Source organism: Podarcis cretensis, assembly GCF_951804945.1.
Source record: "Podarcis cretensis genome assembly, chromosome: 5".
In the NCBI taxonomy this organism is placed as follows: domain Eukaryota; kingdom Metazoa; phylum Chordata; class Lepidosauria; order Squamata; family Lacertidae; genus Podarcis; species Podarcis cretensis.
In genome coordinates, this window is record NC_137174.1 from 90,939,221 (window position 1) to 90,959,084 (window position 19,864).

At 44.2% G+C, this 19,864-nt stretch overlaps 1 long non-coding RNA gene across 1 annotated transcript; it reads left to right on the forward strand.

The window, feature by feature from the left end:
* Positions 1 to 1,622: 1,622 nt before the first annotated feature.
* Positions 1,623 to 16,277, forward strand: LOC307217241. Its single transcript, XR_013839478.1, has 3 exons — positions 1,623 to 1,765; positions 10,478 to 10,643; positions 15,797 to 16,277. It is a non-coding gene; the product is annotated as an uncharacterized lncRNA (long non-coding RNA).
* The last annotated feature ends 3,587 nt before the right edge of the window (positions 16,278 to 19,864 follow it).

Genomic DNA, 19,864 nt, shown 5'->3' on the forward strand with positions numbered 1-19,864 from the left:
AGGAATGATCCAAGCCAGGCATGGGGATCCTGAGCTTCCTCATTTCCCACCCAGGCTGCTTTGACAAGTGGATTGGGTTGACCGCCTGTCAATCACCTAGTGTTCTTGTTGTTGTTGCTGTTGTTATAATGAATTATTGGCACTTTTTTACAGTACAGTGGTGCCTCGCAAGACAAAAAGAATCCGTTCCGCGAGTCTCTTCGTCTTGCGGTTTTTTCGTCTTGCGAAGCAAGCCCATTAGCGGCTTAGCGGATCAGCTGATAAGCGGCTTAGCGGCTTAGCGGATCAGCTGATAAGCGGCTTAGCGGATCAGCTGATAAGCGGCTTAGCGGATCAGCTGATAAGCGGCTTAGCGGATCAGCTGTTAAGCGGCTTAGCGCCTTAGCGGATCAGCTGTTAAGCGGCTTAGCGGCTTAGCGGATCAGCTGATAAGTGGCTTAGCGGCTTAGAAAAAGGGGGGGAAGGAAAAAAACCCCGCAGGAACTCGCAAGACATTTTCGTCTTGCGAAGCAAGCCCATAGGAAATTCGTTTTGCGAAGCACCTCCAAAACGGAAAATCCTTTCGTCTAGCGGGTTTTCCGTCTTGCGAGGCATTCGTCTTGTGGGGCACCACTGTAATAACTTTCATAATATTTATTATTATTATTATTATTATTATTATTATTATTATTATTATTTATTAATTATTATTATTATTATTATTATTATTATTATTATTATTATTAGCCACCCATCTGGCTGGGTTTCCCCAGCCACTCTGGGCAGCTCCCAACAGAATATTAAAAGCATGATAAAACATCAAACATTAAAAACTTCCCCAAACAGGGCTGCCTTCAGATGTCTTCCAAAAGTCAGATAGTTGTTTATTTCCTTGACATCTGATGGGAGGGTATTCCACAGGGCGGGCGCCACTACCAAGAAGGCCCTCTGCCTGGTTCCCTGTAACCTCACTTCTCGCAGTGACTTAACAACAATAAAAAAGCATCAATTAAAAGCCGCAAAGAACAAAACAGAGAAAAATCTAAAACTCATTCATATTTTTAAATGTCAGTTCTGAAACAACCCATCCCTTGACCGAGGCCACAGATAATTAAAAGCCAAAGGACTGGAAGAAAAGAAATGTTTTTGCCAGGCAACCAAAGATGACGTAGACTGAGCTCCTCCCTGGTGAGAGCATTTTTGTATTTTTGTGCTATGAACCACCCTGAGATCTTTGGATGAAGCATGGTATACAAATTTAATAAACACATAAATAAAGCAGGGGGCCACCACTGAAAAGGCTCACCCTTGTGTTGCCGCCCTCCAAACCACTATGATGTCAGGTGGCCTGACTTCAAAGGAAAGAAAGGTTTGCTTGGAACTTCTGAGAACAGCCAATCAGTAAACCTCCATTGTAGCAGGGCGGGGCTCCTCTCAAGAGCTCCCATCCCAGTGCGTGCTGGAGCCAATCCCAGTGTGTGCCACATTTCGAAGGCCCCCAAAGACTACCCCTGCTTCCCAAGTAACAACTGGAAGCATTCTTTAAGGACCCTGATTGTGCCTTTGTCTTTACCCTTTCCACGCATGCTACCACACATGGTGGCAGGCATGGGGCAGCTGCACATGGCTTGGGGAAAGCAACCTTGTGGGTCAACGTGGACTCCTGCCAAGCCCAAACAGACCTCCTTACTGCTGCTATAGTCCCCCACTATAACAGAAGGGTCGCAGCCAATGTAGTGCCTTCCAGGTGTTTTTTGACTCCCAGCTTCTACCAACCTGGCCAATGGTGTGCAGGAATGGAAGCTGTAGGCCTGCAGCATCTGGGCAACTTTCCTATCCCTGGTACAGGCCTCCTGGCAAACAGCAGGGAAGCTTTTTGTCATTTGGAGGAGACTGCTGCCACCTTCTCCTCCTCTGATATACATGGGCAGCAAGGCTAGGACCCACATACCTATGGGACCACCTCTTCTGGTATCCCCCGCGGAGGACCTGAAGGTCCACATATGACAACACATTGGAGGTCCCAGTCGCAAGGTGGTTAGATTGGTTGCAACTAGGGCCAGGGCCTTTTCAGTACTGGCCCTGACTTGGTGGAACGCTCTGTCACAAGAGACTAGGGCCCTGCGGGACTTGACATCTTTCCGCAGGGCCTGCAAGACAGCTGTTCTGCCTGGCCTTTGGTTTGGACTCAGTCTGACCCTTATGTAATTTTACTGTTGTTAGCCACCCTGAGCCCAGCTCTGGATGGGGAGGGTGGAGTACAGTGGTACCTCGGGTTACAGATGCTTCAGGTTACAGACGCTTCAGGTTACAGACTCTTCTAACCCAGAAATAGTACCTTGGGCTAAGAACTTTGCTTCAGGATGAGAACAGAAATTGGCAGCGGGAGGCCAAATTAGCTAAAGTGGTACCTCAGGTTAAGAACAGTTTCAGGTTAAGAATGGACCTCCAGAACGAATTAAGTTCTTAACCCGAGGTACCACTGTCTAAATAAAATTTATTATTATTATTATTAGTAGTAGTAGTAGTAGTAGTAGTAGTAGTACAATATTGTGGTAGGCTTGTCACTTTGAGAATATGTCCGAGTCTACCCTAACATCATCTTCTTCCTGGAAAAGTTGATAAAACTATTTTTTACCATTGGAGATATTCTTACCCGAGGGAAATATTGAGAAGGCAAAGTGGGTGAGAGATCTTCCCAAAGAAGGAGGGATTGTAGAGGAGATGGAAAGAAGGGGAGAGAGAAAAGAAACTCCTGTAATTCAGATCTACTTTTTAGGAATGCAGTGGGACTTGACAGAAAACACCATCTGTCAATGGCAGAAAGTGTAAATTTTAATCTTATTAGGAATTCTCAGCTTAGGTGAGGCAATAAAAGCCTCAGCCGTTGCCAGTCTGCTGTGTCTATCTGTATACAAAGGAGGGGATTGATTTTTGCTAAGTACATGACTCCCAGAGCATGTGGCGCTGCTTGCACTATTAAAATAAAACCAGGCAAATCGGCAACAGCCAAAAGAAACCCTCACTGCACTTATGTGTCTCTGGAGAGCCGCAAAATGCTGTCTCAGAGATCTTTCTTCTTCCACCTTGCAATGGAAACAAAGTACCCGACAATAAGATTAACACTCTCCTTTTTTAAAAACAAAAACAACAAAAAGCCAAGCTTCTTAGCAAGCGTTTTCAATGCCCATCACCTAATAGCAATTAGTCGCTGCTAAGGTTGCCAGCTGCCAGAAATGCTACCTGCTTGTTCAGTATTTAAGCCTCAGGTGTGGCATCAGGTATTTTGTTGGCTAAACAACATTGTTGGAGATGAGAGGAGCTGTTAAAAAAAATATCATTTCCTATTAGCCTAGGGTGGCCATGTGACATCCTATTTGTTTGTTTGCTTGCTTGCTTATTATGGAATTTATATCCTGCCCTTCAATCCAGAAGAAGTCCAGGGTGGCAAACAATTTAAAAAGAAAAACAAATTAAAGTATTCCAAAAGGAATTACAGTTTTTTAAAAATGTCAAAACAGTTACGGTTAAAAACATTATTCCATCCAGTGATACCTGGAGAAGTAATGTCTGGGGTGAGGACCAGTTTTAGAAACTGTGATATGAAAGCTAGGAGCTAAAGGGCACCTTTAAACCTAGATTGTGGGCGCTACAACGGAATGTCTAGGTGCTTTTTTTTGTAAGAATAATACAAAGCTGAAAACGAATGGACTGCAGCTAAAATCATATATTCATTTTTCATATGGTCTAGTCCTCATCTGAAGACTGCAAAAAACAAAGCCATACTCCCCCTGCCTGCTCCCCTGATACAGTGGTACCTCTGATTATGAAATTAATTCGTTCTGGAGGTCCGTTCTTAACCTGAAACTGTTATTGACCTGAGGTACTACTTTAGCTAATGGAGCCTCCTGCTGCTACCGCACTGCCGCTGCACAATTTCTATTCTCATTGTGAGGTAAAGTTCTTAACCTGAGGTACTACTTCCCGGTTAAAGGTAAAGGGACCCCTGACCGTTAGGTCCAGTTGGGGATGACTCTGCGGTTGCAGCGCTCATCTTGCTTTACTGGCTGAGGGAGCCGGCGTACAGCTTCTGGGTCATGTGGCCAGCATGACTAAGCTGCTTCCGGCCAACCAGAGCAGCGCACGGAAACGCTGTTTACCTTCCCGCCGGAGTGGTACCTATTTATCTACTTGCACTTTGATGTGCTTTCGAACTGCTAGGTTGGCAGAAGCAGGGACTGAGCAACGGGAGCTCACCCCGTCGCGGGGATTCGAACTGTCAAACTACTGATTGGCAAGCCCTAGGCTTTGTGGTTTAGACCACAGTGCCACCTGCTTCCCACTTCCCAGTTAGCGGAGTCTATAACTTGAAGTGTTTGTAACCCAAGGTGTATGTAACCCGAGGTACCACTGTATTCTTATGAAGGTCCCTTCTCCAGTCCTCAGAGAGTAGCTGGAAGTGGGGAGGCAGGAAAAGTTTCTCCTTTTGTCCCAGCAGTGGCAGTTTTGATCTGAAATCTTAGGCGCAGTACTACTCCCAGAGCTCAGAAACTGCTCGCACGAAAGAAATACCCTGTCGCAAAATGCGCCCAGAACAAGGGGAGGAGTTATATTTCTATATGTATTTATTTCGTTTCTGCTCCGCCCCTCCTCCCAAATGAGCACAGGGTGTCACAGAGCATAATAAAAATACAATCACTGTAACAAATGAAAACACTGAAAACAACTGTACAAAAACAATTGTCAGCTTAAAAACTGTTAAATATCACAACAGGCATGGAATATGGTAGGAGTGGGGAACCTCAGGCCAGGGGGCGAAATGTGGCCCTCTGGGCCTTTCTATCTGGCCCTTGGAACTCTCCCCAGGCCGCAACCCCTCACTGGCGCTGCCTTGGCCTTTGGGTGTTTTTGCCTGACTGGAATGTGTCCTTGCACTCGGACTTTTGCTTGGCTGAATGGAGGATAGAGAGGGGTCGGTGACTGTGTCTGTAGAGGACATCTAAAGGCAGCCCCGTTTAGGGAAGTTTTAATGTTTGATGTTTTATCGTGTTTTTAATATTCTGTTGGGAGCTGCCCAGAGTGGCTGGGGAAACCCAGCCAGATGGGCAGGGTATAAATAAATTATTATTATTATTATTATTATTATTATTATTATTATTATTATTGAAACTAGCCTTGTATATGGAATGTCTGGGGCATTCTTGGTAAATAAAATAGTGACTGGAATCCTGTTCCTCAGAGTGTTTGTGATGGAATGAATGAAAGCCGAACCAACATTGGCCTGGACAAACCAGTGGTCAGACTCATCATCTGTGTCATACGTTCAACCAATTCCACTGTGTGCCACCATTGCAATCACACCATTCATCTAAATGTCCAATCCAAATCTCATCATCATCTAAATGTGTGTGTGTTTTAATACTGTGTGTGTAATGAATTTCAATACTTGGTCAAATTTTGATCTCATGACTTGCAATGAGCAAAATGTTGCTGGCTCTGGCAATGCAAAATGGCCGCAGATGAGGCCAATTGCCCTTTGCTGCTATGAAACAGCCTGACCTCTATCACACCTGGCACTCACTCTTTCCTGTGATTCATTTGTGTTATTCCTACAGGCTTTTCATATTATTATAAAACAGACCTGGTTAATTTATAACTGTGTGCTTTGGCAGTGATATGACCCCTAGACATATTTTCTTGCAAAGTTCAGTTGGAGTTGATAAGAACTAAGAAGGAGTTGTCACGCCCTGCACTATTCACTCCTAGGCTGTTACAGGCAGAATTAACAGGAACAGATTGTCTTGAATTTCCAAGGACTAATTATATCTGCTGTTTTTTGTGTCCTCCTTTGCTGTGGTGTCTTGAGGTTGTTGGGTTGCTGTTGTTTTTAGTAACAAATAAAAAACTTTAATCGAACAGGGAGTGTGGTTCCAATACCAAATGGCCCAAACTGTTTATTTCCTCATGCAATTAATTTTCCCTGCATAATTTATTTCTTGGATTTCTTACCTGCCCTTCACCGTAAAGTCAGAAGCTAAGTTACGACAATATAAAAATACAAGATTAAAATCAGTTAAAATAATTTACAAGCAGTAGAGGCCCATGCTTCCAAAATTATGTTGGCAATTAAGAAACTGCCCTTCCATAATAGAATCATAGAACTACAGAGCTGGAAGACACCCTGAGGGTCATCTAGTTCATCTCTGGTTTTATTTTTTTGGCATTCTATTTTACAGTACAGATCTATTTATGAGTGTTGTAAACCACTTTAATTTATTTTTAGTAATAATAATAATATAAATATTTTTATAAACAAATAAATCAGGTTTCATAAGAGCATAAGGTGATGGATCAGGCCAATGACCCATCTCACCCAGGCTCCTGTTCTCACAGTGGCTGACCACTGAAGACACACATCTGTGGGAAGCCTGCAAACTGGACATGAGCGCAATAGCACTCTGTTAAAGTCGAGGGTACAGATACAGTGGTACCTCTGGTTATGAACTTAATTCGTCCCGGAGGTCCGTTCTTAACCTGAAACCGCTCTGAACCTGAGGTACCACTTTAGTTAATGGAGCCTCCCGCTGTCGCTGCACTGCGGCCACGTGATTTCTGTTCTCATCCTGAGGTAAAGTTCTGAGGTACTACTTCTGGGTTAGCGGAGTCTGTAACCCAAAGTGTTTTGTAACCCAAGGTATCACTTCTTCAATAACTACATACCATCATACCTCTTGTTACATTCATTTCAGGTTATGTCTTTTCAGGTTGCATCCCACGGCGACCTGGAAGTACCGGAAAGGGTTTCTTCCGGGTTTTGCCATTCACGCATGTGCAGACGCGCAAAATGATGTCATGTGCATGTGCAGAAGCAGCGAATCGCAACCCATGTGTGTGCAGATGTGCAGACGCGGGTTGCATTCCTTTCAGGTTGTGAACGGGGCTCCGGAACGGATCCCGTTCGCAACCAGAGGTACCACTGTACCCTTCAACTGTCATGATTAAATCATGGCATCCCATTTTGGGGTACTGCCAGGGACTGGACTGAGGAGGAATGGTGGGAGCCACCACCTTTTTTCTGAACCTTCCCAAGGGCAGGAGGACAGTATTGATTTAGAACAGTGGTTTGCAGAGGGGCGTAGACCAGAGGGGGAAAGCCGGGAGATACTGGGTGAGGGACAGCTAGAAGAGGAAACACCAGGAGAGAGACAGCTGGCAGATTCAGTGTCCTTGGACAACATTTCTGACCCCCCCTTCGCCCAAGACTAGATGGACTTGGAAAGTGATAGAATAGTAAGCGCAAGGACAACAAGCTCAGATTACCCGATGTAGGAGTGATGTAGATTAATGGGGAGGGAGGGGGTAAACCTTTAATGGGAGTAACACCATTTTTTAGAGAGATATGCATTCCTTTGTCTCTCGCTGTGATTATTAAAGAGCTTCTCTGGTAAGAACGCTCCTTCCGTTTGATCTGTTTATTTACTGCCACCTGGAGAGGGATCCGATTTCCCCAAAGCCTGACAGAGACTGTGCTCTCACGTTCAGGGTGTGATCTTGCATAGGATTGCAGTGTCTAAAACCATGCATTTTGGGGGTGCTGTGATCTCACACAGTTCACATGACTCATGCAGGCAAGCAGTGGCGTAGCGGGGGGGGCGGCCACACCAGGCGCAACATCGGGGGGGGGCACGCTCGCACTCGCAGCTCTCTGCCCCTACCTGGTTCACCCACTCTCTCTCACTGCTGTGTGAATCCGATCCAAGCCGCCGGGTCGCCGCCCACTGTGGAGGGGGGGTGCCAGGCGTGTGGGTTAGGGGGCGCAAATTACTTGCCTTGCCCCGGGTGCTGACAACCCATGCTACGCCACTGCAGGCAAGCATCTGGAAGATGTGCATCCCTGTTTTCTGCAGTAACTTGTTGGAGGGTATTATTATCTTATTATATTTACATCCTACCTTTCCTCCAGGAAAGATGGCATACATGGTTCTGCCCCTCCCTGTCTCATTCTCCTAACAACCTTTCGTGGTGGGTTAGGCTGAAAGAAGAGACAGCTTCTTCTTCTTTTTTCCCAATAGATTTTTATTGAGATTTTAAAGGTTACAAAAAGAAAAAATAAAGAACATATTTAAAGAGGGAAAAAAAACAAAGGGAAAAAAAAAACAGAAAAAGATGCAGATAATTAAAAGAAAAAATCAATCCTTTACATAACTTTCTTTCCTTTGCTTATTTCCTTGACCTCCTCACACCTCCCTTTTTTGTAAGGTAAAGGTAAAGGTACCCCTGCCCGTACGGGCCAGTCTTGACAGACTCTGGGGTTGTGCGCCCATCTCACTCAAGAGGCCAGGGGCCAGCGCTGTCCGGAGACACTTCCGGGTCACGTGGCCAGCGTGACATCGCTGCTCTGGTGAGCCAGAGCCGCACACGGAAACGCCGTTTACCTTCCCACCAGTAAGTGGTCCCTATTTATCTACTTGCACTCGGGTGTGCTTTCGAACTGCTAGGTTGGCAGGCGCTGGGACCGAGGGGTGCGCTCCCTTTTTTGTATTCTAGTTCAATTAGATATTTCAGCAAATCCTTTCCATCTTTATTTCTATATTAATGATTTATCTTAATATACTATAATTTAACGTTCTGTTCTTTCACCAATTAACAATCCATTTTTACTTAATCCTTTATATCATTTCTGCTAAAACCACATTACTTCATTCCAACATCCTTCTAGCATTCCTTAATTTTACAATGTTTCTGTAGATAAACTTTAAATTTCTTCCAATCTTCTTCCACAAACTCTTCTCCTAGGTCTCGGATTCTGCCAGTCATTTCTGCCAGTTCCATATAGTCCATCACCTTCATCTGCCATTCTTCCCGGGTGGGTAAATCTTGTCTTCTAGTACTTTGCAATAAGTATTCTTGCTGCTGTTGTGGCATACATAAAGAAAGTTCTATCCTTCTTTGACACCAATTGGCCGACCATGCCCAGGAGAAAGGCCTCTGGTTTCTTCTGAAAGGTATATTTAAATACCGTATTTTTCGCTCTATAACACGCACCCGACCATAACATGCACATGGTTTTTAGAGGAGGAAAAAAAATATTCTAAACGAAACAGTGGATGTATGATTTATGTGGTTCATGCTGTGGCCACAGACATGTGATCTGAAGGTGAGTTTGGGGTAGCCCAATGCAAAAATCCTGAGGATCCATGTGGATCCATGCTTTGTAAGCATGTTTTTGCACCACTGCAGGGGCTCTTCTCCCGCTTTGCTGTTTCAAAGCGAGCCATGGAGGAGGGAAGGAAGGGGAACCATGGATCCTCTGCTCACGACTGCAGCAGATCCCCCCGCCATCCGTAGACATTCGCTCCATAACACGCACAGGCATTTCCCCTTACTTTCTAGGAGGAAAAAAGTGAGTGTTATGGTGCAAAAAATACGGTACCTTTTTCATTTCATTATAAATCATCTCCCAGAAACTCTTAATCCTTGGGCATGTCCACCAAAGAAGAGACAGCTTCATGGCTGAGAACCTTGATCTCCTAGCTTCTAGTCCAGCATTCTAACCAGTACACCATACTGGCTCATGTCACAAAAGCTATACAATGAAAACGCCACATGCACCTCTGCAAGGAGGGAATTCCACAGCTTAGCGGCCGCCACAGAGAAAGTCATCTCTTGGACCACCATATCATCTCCCCAAACTTCAGAGGGTGGTGGAACTTCCAGGAGGGTCTCTCTACTGAGTTTAACACTCAAGAGGGTCTGCAGAGAAGGAGATTTGTCTTATAGATATTAGAGGTGTAAGTCACTTAGGTTTTTGAGCACTCAGTTGATGGGTGACAACGTGCCTACTACGCTTTTGTTAAAACAGACGAACGTTTCCAGAAGGGGATTTGGGGCATTTGTTAAAAAATAAATGGTTTCAAACATCACAGTCAATTTGCAAGCAGTACAGATTTATGCTCTTTTGGGGGGCTTCCTCAAATTTTCCCAGACATTTTTTTTTTTCCTGAGGAAAAACACTCAAATTCACTTTGAATTTTGCCTTAGGCAGGACACTGAGGGCAAGCCTGATATCAAACTCTTCATTAGATACCAATTTCTGGGATGCTGAACCAGACAGTTGCCTTTGTGCCTTGGAGCCCGGAGCTGGTCTGCTCCTAAGAGTTGTTGACAACCCATTCCATTTGCGACAGTAATGAGCAAAGAAGTTGAAACTCATCTCAGCGGGGGGTTCCACAGACAGTCAGCTGGTCTTGGGGTCATCTGAAGTGCAATGTCAGTACCGCTTGCATATACTAGTAGCCAGCCATGCTTTTTTCCCATTCTTTCCTAATACCCCAGGCTTCGATTGCTACTCGGTGGTAGGAATGGCAAAGACAGCTCTGAAACCCTGACCTTGTAGGCCGACCGCAATGACTCAGTGGCATGCTGCTGCTAAAGAGATTTTTTTTCCTTGGGAAATCATGAGCCACTGAATAATTTCCATTCCTATTATTATTCTAAGGCCTAAGGCAAGATGACTGTGGTTACAAGTGGAGCAAGGATTGCATGTCACTCCCTTGAATGTTGAACTCTCTTCTGTGCTTGGAGTTAACAGTCTGAAAAAGAAAAATGTACAGAGCCAAATATAGCCCAGAAATTCTCCTACCCATCACAAGAATCTGTCTAAGGTATTAAATCTTCGCTGGTTTCACAAGCGATAAAGTGAAACGAAAACATTCCAGGCATATTCTCTCTTTAAGAGAGAGAGAGAGTGTGTCCTGTTGGGAACAGCAACAAAAAGAAGAGCAAGAGGAAAGTTTAGGGGAAATGGGTTGGTTTTTCCATTCCTATCAGGGTGGTGTAAAAATACGAGCCATAAGATTTCCAGAATAGACAAGATTCAGAAATAGCATCTGGGATGTTTTTCTCCTGATCAACTGAGCTTCAGGTGGTTCAGACTTTGATATACACAAGATACCAGAAATTTGGATGCCTCTCTTTGGATGTCTGAAGAAACACGGATGACGGCATTTGTAGTCTGACAACATTTGAAGAGTCACCTGTTACCAGTCTCTAGTGTAAACACAACAGAGTCATTGATGCTGCAATAGAGGGCTCAGCCCCTCTTACATTTGTTGCATGATTCCTAGTCATGGGTTCTTTTTTTGTCCCACAAATGTCAGTTGGGTTTTCTGCATATTGACTTTTGTTCCAATTCAGCAGTAAATAGCAGGTTTGTCTGGGGAAAGCAGCAGGACACCCCCCCCCCCAATCTCTTGAATCCATGACTAGAAATCACGGGGCAAGTGTGGATGAGGCCAAGATAGGAAAGCTGGGCTTTTTCCTACAATTCACAGAAGCAACCCAAGATTGCTCCCAGTTGTATATTCTGTGAAGAAGAAGAGTTTTGATTTGATATCCCACTTTATCACTATCTGAAGGAGTCTCAAAGCGGCTAACATTTTCCTTTTCCTTCAACAAACACTCTGTGAGGTGAGTGGGGCCGAGAGACTTCAGAGAAGTGTGACTAGCCCAGGGTCACCCAGCAGCTGCATGTGGAGGAGTGGGGAAGCGAACCCGGTTCACCAGATTACAAGTCTACCGCTCTTAACCACTACACCACACTGGCTCCCACTGTGGGGAGCCTCTACTGGTTCTACCTCCTTGTGGGTATTTTTCCAGATAGCCTATGTTTCCTGCAACTGGAAGGCCATAGGTACTCCCTCCCTGCTCTAACAAGATTCCACCTTCTGTTTATTCATCTCTATTTGGCTTCTTTTCTACAGAATTCTGTTCTGCCTAGAATTCACAATGTTCATAATTTGAAAACTCATCTTTTCACCTATGTGGCGCTGTGGTCTAAACCACAGAGCCTAGGGCTTGCTGATCAGAAGGTCGGTGGTTCGAATCCCAGCGACGGGGTGAGCTCCAGTTGCTTGGTCCCTGCTCCTGCCAACCTAGCAGTTTGAAAGCACATCAGAGTGCAAGTAGATAAATAGGTACCGCTCCGGCTGGAAGGTAAACAGCGTTTCAGTGCACTGCTCTGGTTCACCAGAAGCGGCTTAGTCATGCCGACCACATGACCCTGAAGCTGTCTGCAGACAAACGCCGGCTCCCTTGGCCTGTAGAGCGAGATGATCGGTGCAACCCCAGAGTCGTCTGCGACTGGACCTAATGGTCAGGGGTACCTTTATCTTTACCTTTTTTCTATCTTGGTTAAAATTACTTCCTTTTTCCTGCCTTTCCAGAGTGCAATACCACAGGCATCGTCATCATCATCATCATCATCATCATCATCATCATCATGGCACAGCACTGAAATGTAGGTGCTATTTAGATCAATAATAATCTACATTATCATAGTTGGCATCTTTTAGCACTGAAGCCATATTCCCTGCCTGCAATGTCTGGTTGTTACTATAATTCTGTCCATTCTTTCCCACAATGGCTCTGCCCACAAGTGTTGACTCTGCAAAAAATTAAAAAAAAAATGGCAACATATGGTGAGTCCTTCTAGAGTTCCCTTGCTGGTTTTGTGATGTTTAGAAATAAATATTGGCAGTGGTTTTTCAAGAGAGTACTTAATGGTTGCTTTCTTCTTCTTTTCAGACGGTGTCAGTAGTCTGTAAACTCTCCTTCCAACAGACTAGATATTAATTTTGGCACTTAAAATTGGACAGACTTGAGAAACGGGTCTATTCACAAATCACAGCCTCTATAATTTATGAATGGTAGCTTGTTTGTAGTCGTTTCATAGACATAGGCATTTGTCCTGAAGCTTTGACGAAAGTGTCTGCTTCCCATGACCACTGAGATACCTCAAAACCTGTTCTGGCAGAGGCTTTTAAAACCAATTGCTGATAGCACGTTCAGTGGCCGAATCAACATTTTTAGTGACCTGAATAAGAGTTGTCAATTCCTGGCTATCTTAGGAACTTCTAACTCACCTGTCCTTCACCCCAGCAGGTGACTGTTTAAACAACAGCAGGGACATCTTCTCTATCTATTGGTAGTTATAGTTCCATAGAGAACGTGAGTCTATGACATAACCCTAATTAATCTTCAAAGGGTGTGTGGTTTAAACATCTGGGAACTCCTTGTTGCAGAAGAAGGTGAGGACTGTTAGCTCAAATTAACAATTCTGGAAGAATGACTATGACCAGTGCTATTTTTTTAGGAAGAGAGGTGCCATAACTCACCATGAATGCCTCTTTTGTTCTCTTAGAATGACAATGGCCCCCACCTGAGAGGGGCTGGAACTGAGTTCCGATGAGTTCCGACTGGGAAAAAGTCCTGACTATAACTTATATAATAATAATTTATTATTTATACCCTGCCCATCTGGCTGGGTTTCCCCAGCCACTCTGGGCAGCTTCCAACCAAATATTAAAAACAATACAGCATCAGACATTAAAAACTTTCCTAAACAGGGCCGCCTTCAGTTGTCTTTTAAAAGTAAAATAGTTGTTTATTGCCTTGACATCTGCTGGGAGGGTGTTCCAAAGGGCAGGCGCCACTACCGAGAAGGCCCTCTGCCTGGTTCCCTGTATCCTCACTTCTCGCAGCGAGGGAACCGCCAGAATGCCCTCGGTGCTGGACCTCTGTGTTTGGGCTGAATGATGGGGGTGGAGACGCTCCTTCAGGTATACAGGACCGAGGCCGTTTAGGGCTTTAAAGGTCAGCACCAACACTTTGAATTGTGCTCGGAAATGTACTGGGAGCCAATGAAGATCTTTCAGGACCAGTGTTATATGGTATCCGCGGCCACTCCCAATCACCAGTCTAGCTGCCACATTCTGGATTAGTTGTAGTTTCCAAGTCACCTTCAAAGGTAGCCCCACATAAAGCGCATTGCAGTAGTCCAAGCGGGAGATAACTTAGGCATGACCACTACATTTTTGAATGCAAGAAATTCTGGTATAGCTGAGATTAGTAGCCTAGGATAAAAGTCCTAGAATGTACTTGCTCCTTCATTTCCTTTATGTCAAGACCTGCTTCCTATAAAACATCGCAACACAACTTAACAATAAAAAAAGCAGTAAAAACACAGATGAAACAATTTCTTCTATAAAAACAGTGGAAAATCTAATACAGACTGGATTTCTCCCATTATAAAAGGATGGTCTTCAACAGGAACCAAAATTACAATAAGGATAGCACCTGCCTGATATGCAACAGGAAGGAGTTCTTAAGGGTAGATGCTGCCACATTAAAAGCCTGATTCCTACGTCATACAAAATGGACCTCCCAATTGGATGGTATCTTTAGAAGGCCCCCTCCTGGAGAGTGTCAGTGCCAGCGTTGCCATATGCCCTCTTTTTCCAGGACATGTCCTCGTTTTCATGGGTAGAGTTGTCATAGCGATCCATAGTTAGAACTTGGCAAATGTGCCCTCTTTTTTCCTCTTCAACATATGCCAACCCCAGGGCCAGATTTAGGTTTGATGGAGTCCTCAGCTACTGAAGGTAATGGGGCCTTTTGTATGTCCAGCTGTCCTTTGTCAACAACAAATTGTCAGTGTTTTTTGTGTTGAATATATGCTATATGGTAGTTTATGGACCTAACAGGTATCTAAAGCCATTTGCACACAACAAAATATGTATTTTATCAAAGTAATTGATATAGAAATGAGCAAGCCAGTGATATTTTAGGGAGCAGGCTAGCAGGCGGGGCCCATTACTTACATCATAGAAGCCTACACAACACAAAACACTGTTGCTGTATGTTGATTTTATTTTATTTGTTTTTTATCTTACATTTTGGAAATGTACATCCAGGTTTTTTCCCTTTAAATTGTTTTGGGGCCCCTAAGAGAGTGGGGCCCTAAGCTATAGCTTGTTTAGCTTATACGTAAATCCAGCACTAGCCAACCCGAGCAGTGATCAATTGAGGTAATATGGGGTAATATGATTGTTTAGTGTAGATACATAGGACTTTTTACAACATTACCGGCAGCTTGAACTTAGCGAGGTAGTAAATTCGCAGCCTGTGCTATTCTTTCAGCAACAGCATAACTTGATGGTGATATTTGCGCCAATGTGTGTTATGACCCCTGCACTGTTCACTAGCTCCAGTTCCAGGCCAACATCCCAGCAGCCCCCACCCAGAAGACAACCTCTGCATTGCCAAACCATAGCAGGATAGAAACTGCACCTCCACCTGCCTATTCGGACAATGTAAGTCAGTCCATTGTTCTTTCTCTATTTTGGGGGTGTAGGTGGACAAATTCTCCTTGTGCATTGCTGCTAATGGGATCCTCTTTCCTGCTGCTAATGGGATCTTCCTTCCTGGAGCAATTAGCAGTTAGAGTGTGCGTGTGTGAGAGAGAGTTTTCATTTAGGCTATTTTATTTCATTGCATGACATGGTTCCTATCCTGATCTCTCCCCGCCCGATAACTGCTCTTTGCAAAGTGAGAACAAAATATATTGAATGCATATACATATACATACATACATACATACATATATATGTACACACACACATTTAACATTTCGTCTAGTTTGGTCCTTTGGCAATTGACTGTTGTTTTTGATGGAATGTTGCATGGCAAAAGAAAAGGTATTTAAAAAAAGAATGTCAAAATTGAAAGTTTATTTACTGCCTCTCTGCAATTTCTGGTTTTTGAATGTGTCAGTACTCAGGTCTGGTCAAAACTATAATTTTGCTCTAGTACACACACACACACACACACACACACACACACACACACCCTGAATACACATACCCCCCCCTTAACAATGGCCTGTGTAGATAACTTTTTGTTCGCATACTTTCTTGATTATTTCATTGCATAAATGCACCCTCTCTTCCAGCCTCCTCCCTCTGCTTTGTTGATTCAGGGAACATGGACTTAACCTTGACTTTGGGGTCAATGCTTTCTGCAAAGTGTACAGTCAGCAGAGAGTACGGGGGAAAATCAATGTGGAACATATTACCGAATATGATGCTCAGACGTTACTGCTTGGAAGTCATGCCTGGAGATGGAAGCAGCAGAGGTTATTTTAAAAGGAGAGCATGTCAAAGGAGCTCTTTCATTTGGTGTGCTTGCTTCTTATTCTTCATCAGTTTTTGACCGCAGCCTCTCCTCTCTCTTTTGTGAAGAGGTTTCTTTTATGTTTCAGCCTTCAACTCGCTGGGAGGCTAAGCGGAGTCATGGCTGTCTCCCTCAGCTTCAGTGGGGCTGGGTAGCTGGCAATGGAATTAATAGGCTAGTTTGTTATTTTGAGCATGTATAAACCAGTTGCTCAACAACTTCTCCAAGTGGTGTACAAGTCCTATTCTTTACAAAGCATGAATAAAATAAAAAAGAATTATTATTAATATTGATTTGTATGCTGCCCTTCATCCCTAAACCTCAGGGTGGTTCACAACTTAAAATAAGCAAACCAATTAAAAACAAATATATATAAAGCCATAATTAGAAATAAAGATAAAATCAAGATACAGCCTTACCCACTTTGGAAGAATGCCTGAACTTCGTTGAGATGGCAAATTTAACATGTTTAATTAGAGAAAAACCATGATTGACATTCATTAAGGACTGGAAATTTGTTATGTTCTTTTTGCGTGGAAGAGAAAATGAACTTGTAATAGCTGGATTTGAAGATTGAAAAAACACTGGTTTATAGTAGATAGAATGGTTGGGTCCTAAGGAGTGAATACTATATTTAGCTGCAGGACAGAGAGCCAGAAGTCCTCTTATTCTTCTTTATTTTTCTCTAATCTTTTCTCTCTCTTTCTCTTCTCTTGCTTTCGCTCTCCTTTTCTTGTCTTTTTCTCCTTTCTGCCTTTCTTCTTATTTAGATTAAATAGCAGTTTAACACCCGTATATTATAAAAATATACTTTTTTAATGGGTATGGGTTTTGGGGGGTAAATCTCTGAATAAGTATCAATAATTTTGTAAATTGAGGGAGAGAGAGAGATAAATAAATAAATAAATAAACAAATAAATATAAATCAATGAAACCATCTAAGACAAATCTAAGGTCCCATGTGGCCATGCGGAAAGACCTTTAGAACATCATAACGCTCTTGGGTACCACATGGATAACCCCAAGGCTAGCTAGTTCAGCTGCATAATGCTAGGCTACCGAGTCCTTTGTCTGTTTCAGCAAGTGCAGGTGATATAATAATGCAGAGGATAGAAAATGCACTATTAAGTGGGGCTGAGATCGTCTTACCCACCCCACCCCACCCCACCCCACCCCGCAAAACAAGTTGGTTTCCATGCAGATTTTGCATTCTGTACAGAATATCCCTGGCCAAACCTGACTTCCAGCTTTTCCACGGAGCTATCAGAAGCCTGAATACTCCCATTTTGCTCTGTATGCAAAATCTGTCCGCACAGTCCGAGTTCTGAATACTCCCTGTCCTACTTTCCACATACACCCTACAAATGACCAACAATGCTATGCTAAAAATACACCTCAATTTCAAACGAGCTGCAGGATACTGTCTGAACAAGCTACAGTTGCTATAGGTTGTCAGCTTGATCTGCCTGAACATGGGCAAAAGTTTTCCCCTGGGCATGCCAGTACAGTGTGGGAAAACCACATGTAACCTTTGCAGGCATCGTTCCACGAATGTGCTGTGCATGCATGTGTGCCTGTTTTGCCATGTGTACATGCAGCGGCCAACGACTATAAGGCACAGAGACCTTCTTGTTTACTGACGAAGGTCACAGAAATTATGTACTCCATTCTCCCCAAAGAAGGGCTCTGTGGATGAGCAACATAGACTAGAACACGGTTTCCCAAAGTTTGGTCTCCAGCTGTTTTTATAATAATAATAATAATAATTTATTATTTATACCCCGCCCATCTGGCTGAGTTTCCCCAGCCACTCTGGGCGGCTCCCAATCAAGTGTTAAAAACAATGCAGCATTAAGTATTAAAAACTTCCCTGAACAGGGCTGCCTTTAGATGTCTTTTGAAGATAGGACAGCTGCTTATTTCCTTCACATCTGAAGGGAGGGTGTTCCACAGGGTGGGCACCACTACCAAGAAGGCCCTCTGTCTGGTTCCCTGTAACCTCACTTCTTGCAATGAGGGAACTGCCAGAAGGCCCTCGGTGCTGGATCTCAGTGTCCGGGCTGAACGATGAGGGAGGAGACGCTCCTTCAGGTATACAGGACTGAGGCTGTTTAGGGCTTTAAAAGTCAGCACCAACACTTTGAATTGTGCTCGGAAACGTACTACGGACTACGACTCCCATCATTCCTAGCTAGCAGGGCCAGTGGTCAGGGATGAATCCTACATGGAAATGCTGTTTAAACAACATTTGATTCGTCTCAGTTGGTTAGAGCATGGTGCTGATAATGCCAATGCTATAAGTATGATCCCCGTATGGGATCAGGGTCCCTTCCAATTCTACAATTCTAAGATTCCAAGATTCAAGATGCTTTGCTCCCGGAGGAAGTTCAGTTGTAGCAAAGGACACAGAAAGGATGGAAAAGAGCCCGCACAGTGCAATTGCCCTGTCAAACAGCAGCAAACGCTCATTCAGATCTGTAACTCAGGCCTTCCTGCTTTCCCTGTGTAATTAGGTTGTTTCCATGGTAATGATCTAATTATGGTCTTCTTGGCTTTGTGTAATCACATTTGCTGTGTTTTGGCATTTGATGATTCCGCTCCCCCCCCCCAACACCTTTCCTTATTTCTGAACCAAAGCACTTGGCAACTTCGTTCCCTTTCTTTTAGGCTGAATAATGACTTTTCAAGAAGAAAACCTTGCTGACTTTTTCTTCTTCTTCTTTTGCTTCTGCTAAAAAAAGAAAGGAAGAAAAAGAAGGATAAGGAGTGCGAAGAGGCAGGGAAGCACCATGTTTCCTTCGCCCTGCTAAAAGAGTTTTCAGCAATTGTTCCATGGACTGGAACTGGCACACGTAGCTTGTGAACCACCAAGCCAAGCTCAGCCCATTCTCTCTGCATGGTGGTTTTGCTAGGGGCCAGGCTTGCCTGAGATGCTTTGCTGCCTGAGGTGAAAAACAAACATGCATTTCATGTATAGAAGTCCCCCATCCATCCCTGCACTAGGACTACCTGTTGGGCATTAGATCTCTCAGATAGGATGCGTTGCTGATTTTCCTACCCTGGGGATGGGAAACCCTTCACTTCTGGGCAACCACCAGAGGTTCAGGCACCAGCGGTGGAGCAAGTTAATGTAGTAAATTTTACTACTACTACTACTAATAATAATAATAACTTTATTATTTGTACCGTACCCATCTGACAGGGTTGCCCCAGCCACTCTGGGCAGCTTCCAACAAAAACATGATAAAACATTAAACATTTAAAACTTTCCTATACAGGGCTGCCTTTAGATGTCTTCTAAAGGTTGTATAGTTACTCATCTCATTGGCATCTGATGGGAGGGCATTACACAGGGCGGTTCCACTACCGAGAAGGCCCTCTGCCTGGCTCCCTGTAACCTCATCTCTCACTAAGAGGGAACCACCAGAAGGCCCTCAGAGCTGGACCTCAGTGTCTGGGCTGAACAATGGGGGTGAAGATGCTCCTTCAGGTAGACACCCACTCCATCCAGGCAACCAAAAGGCGATATTATGGTTCAAGGGCAAATTCCAGCCAGGCAAAAACATTTATGATGTGGAGCACGGCCTGTGAGGGGTATGGCTTGGAAGAGGAGAATGGCCTTGAGCAAATTCTGAGGGACAGGTAGCGATGGGGGGGGGGGGCTACAATTGGATCCTGGGCCTCAGATTCACTGCCATATTCCTTGTGCCAGATCTCATGAGTCTTCACACTTCCTTGAGCCGGTCAATCCAGTGACGTAGCAAGGTCAGGTGGTACCCGGTGCGGAAAATTTCTTGTCACCCCTCCCCCCACATTGAAATCTACTTGGACTCCCAAGAGACTGCGATCCACTCACAGCAGGGGGTTACAGGGT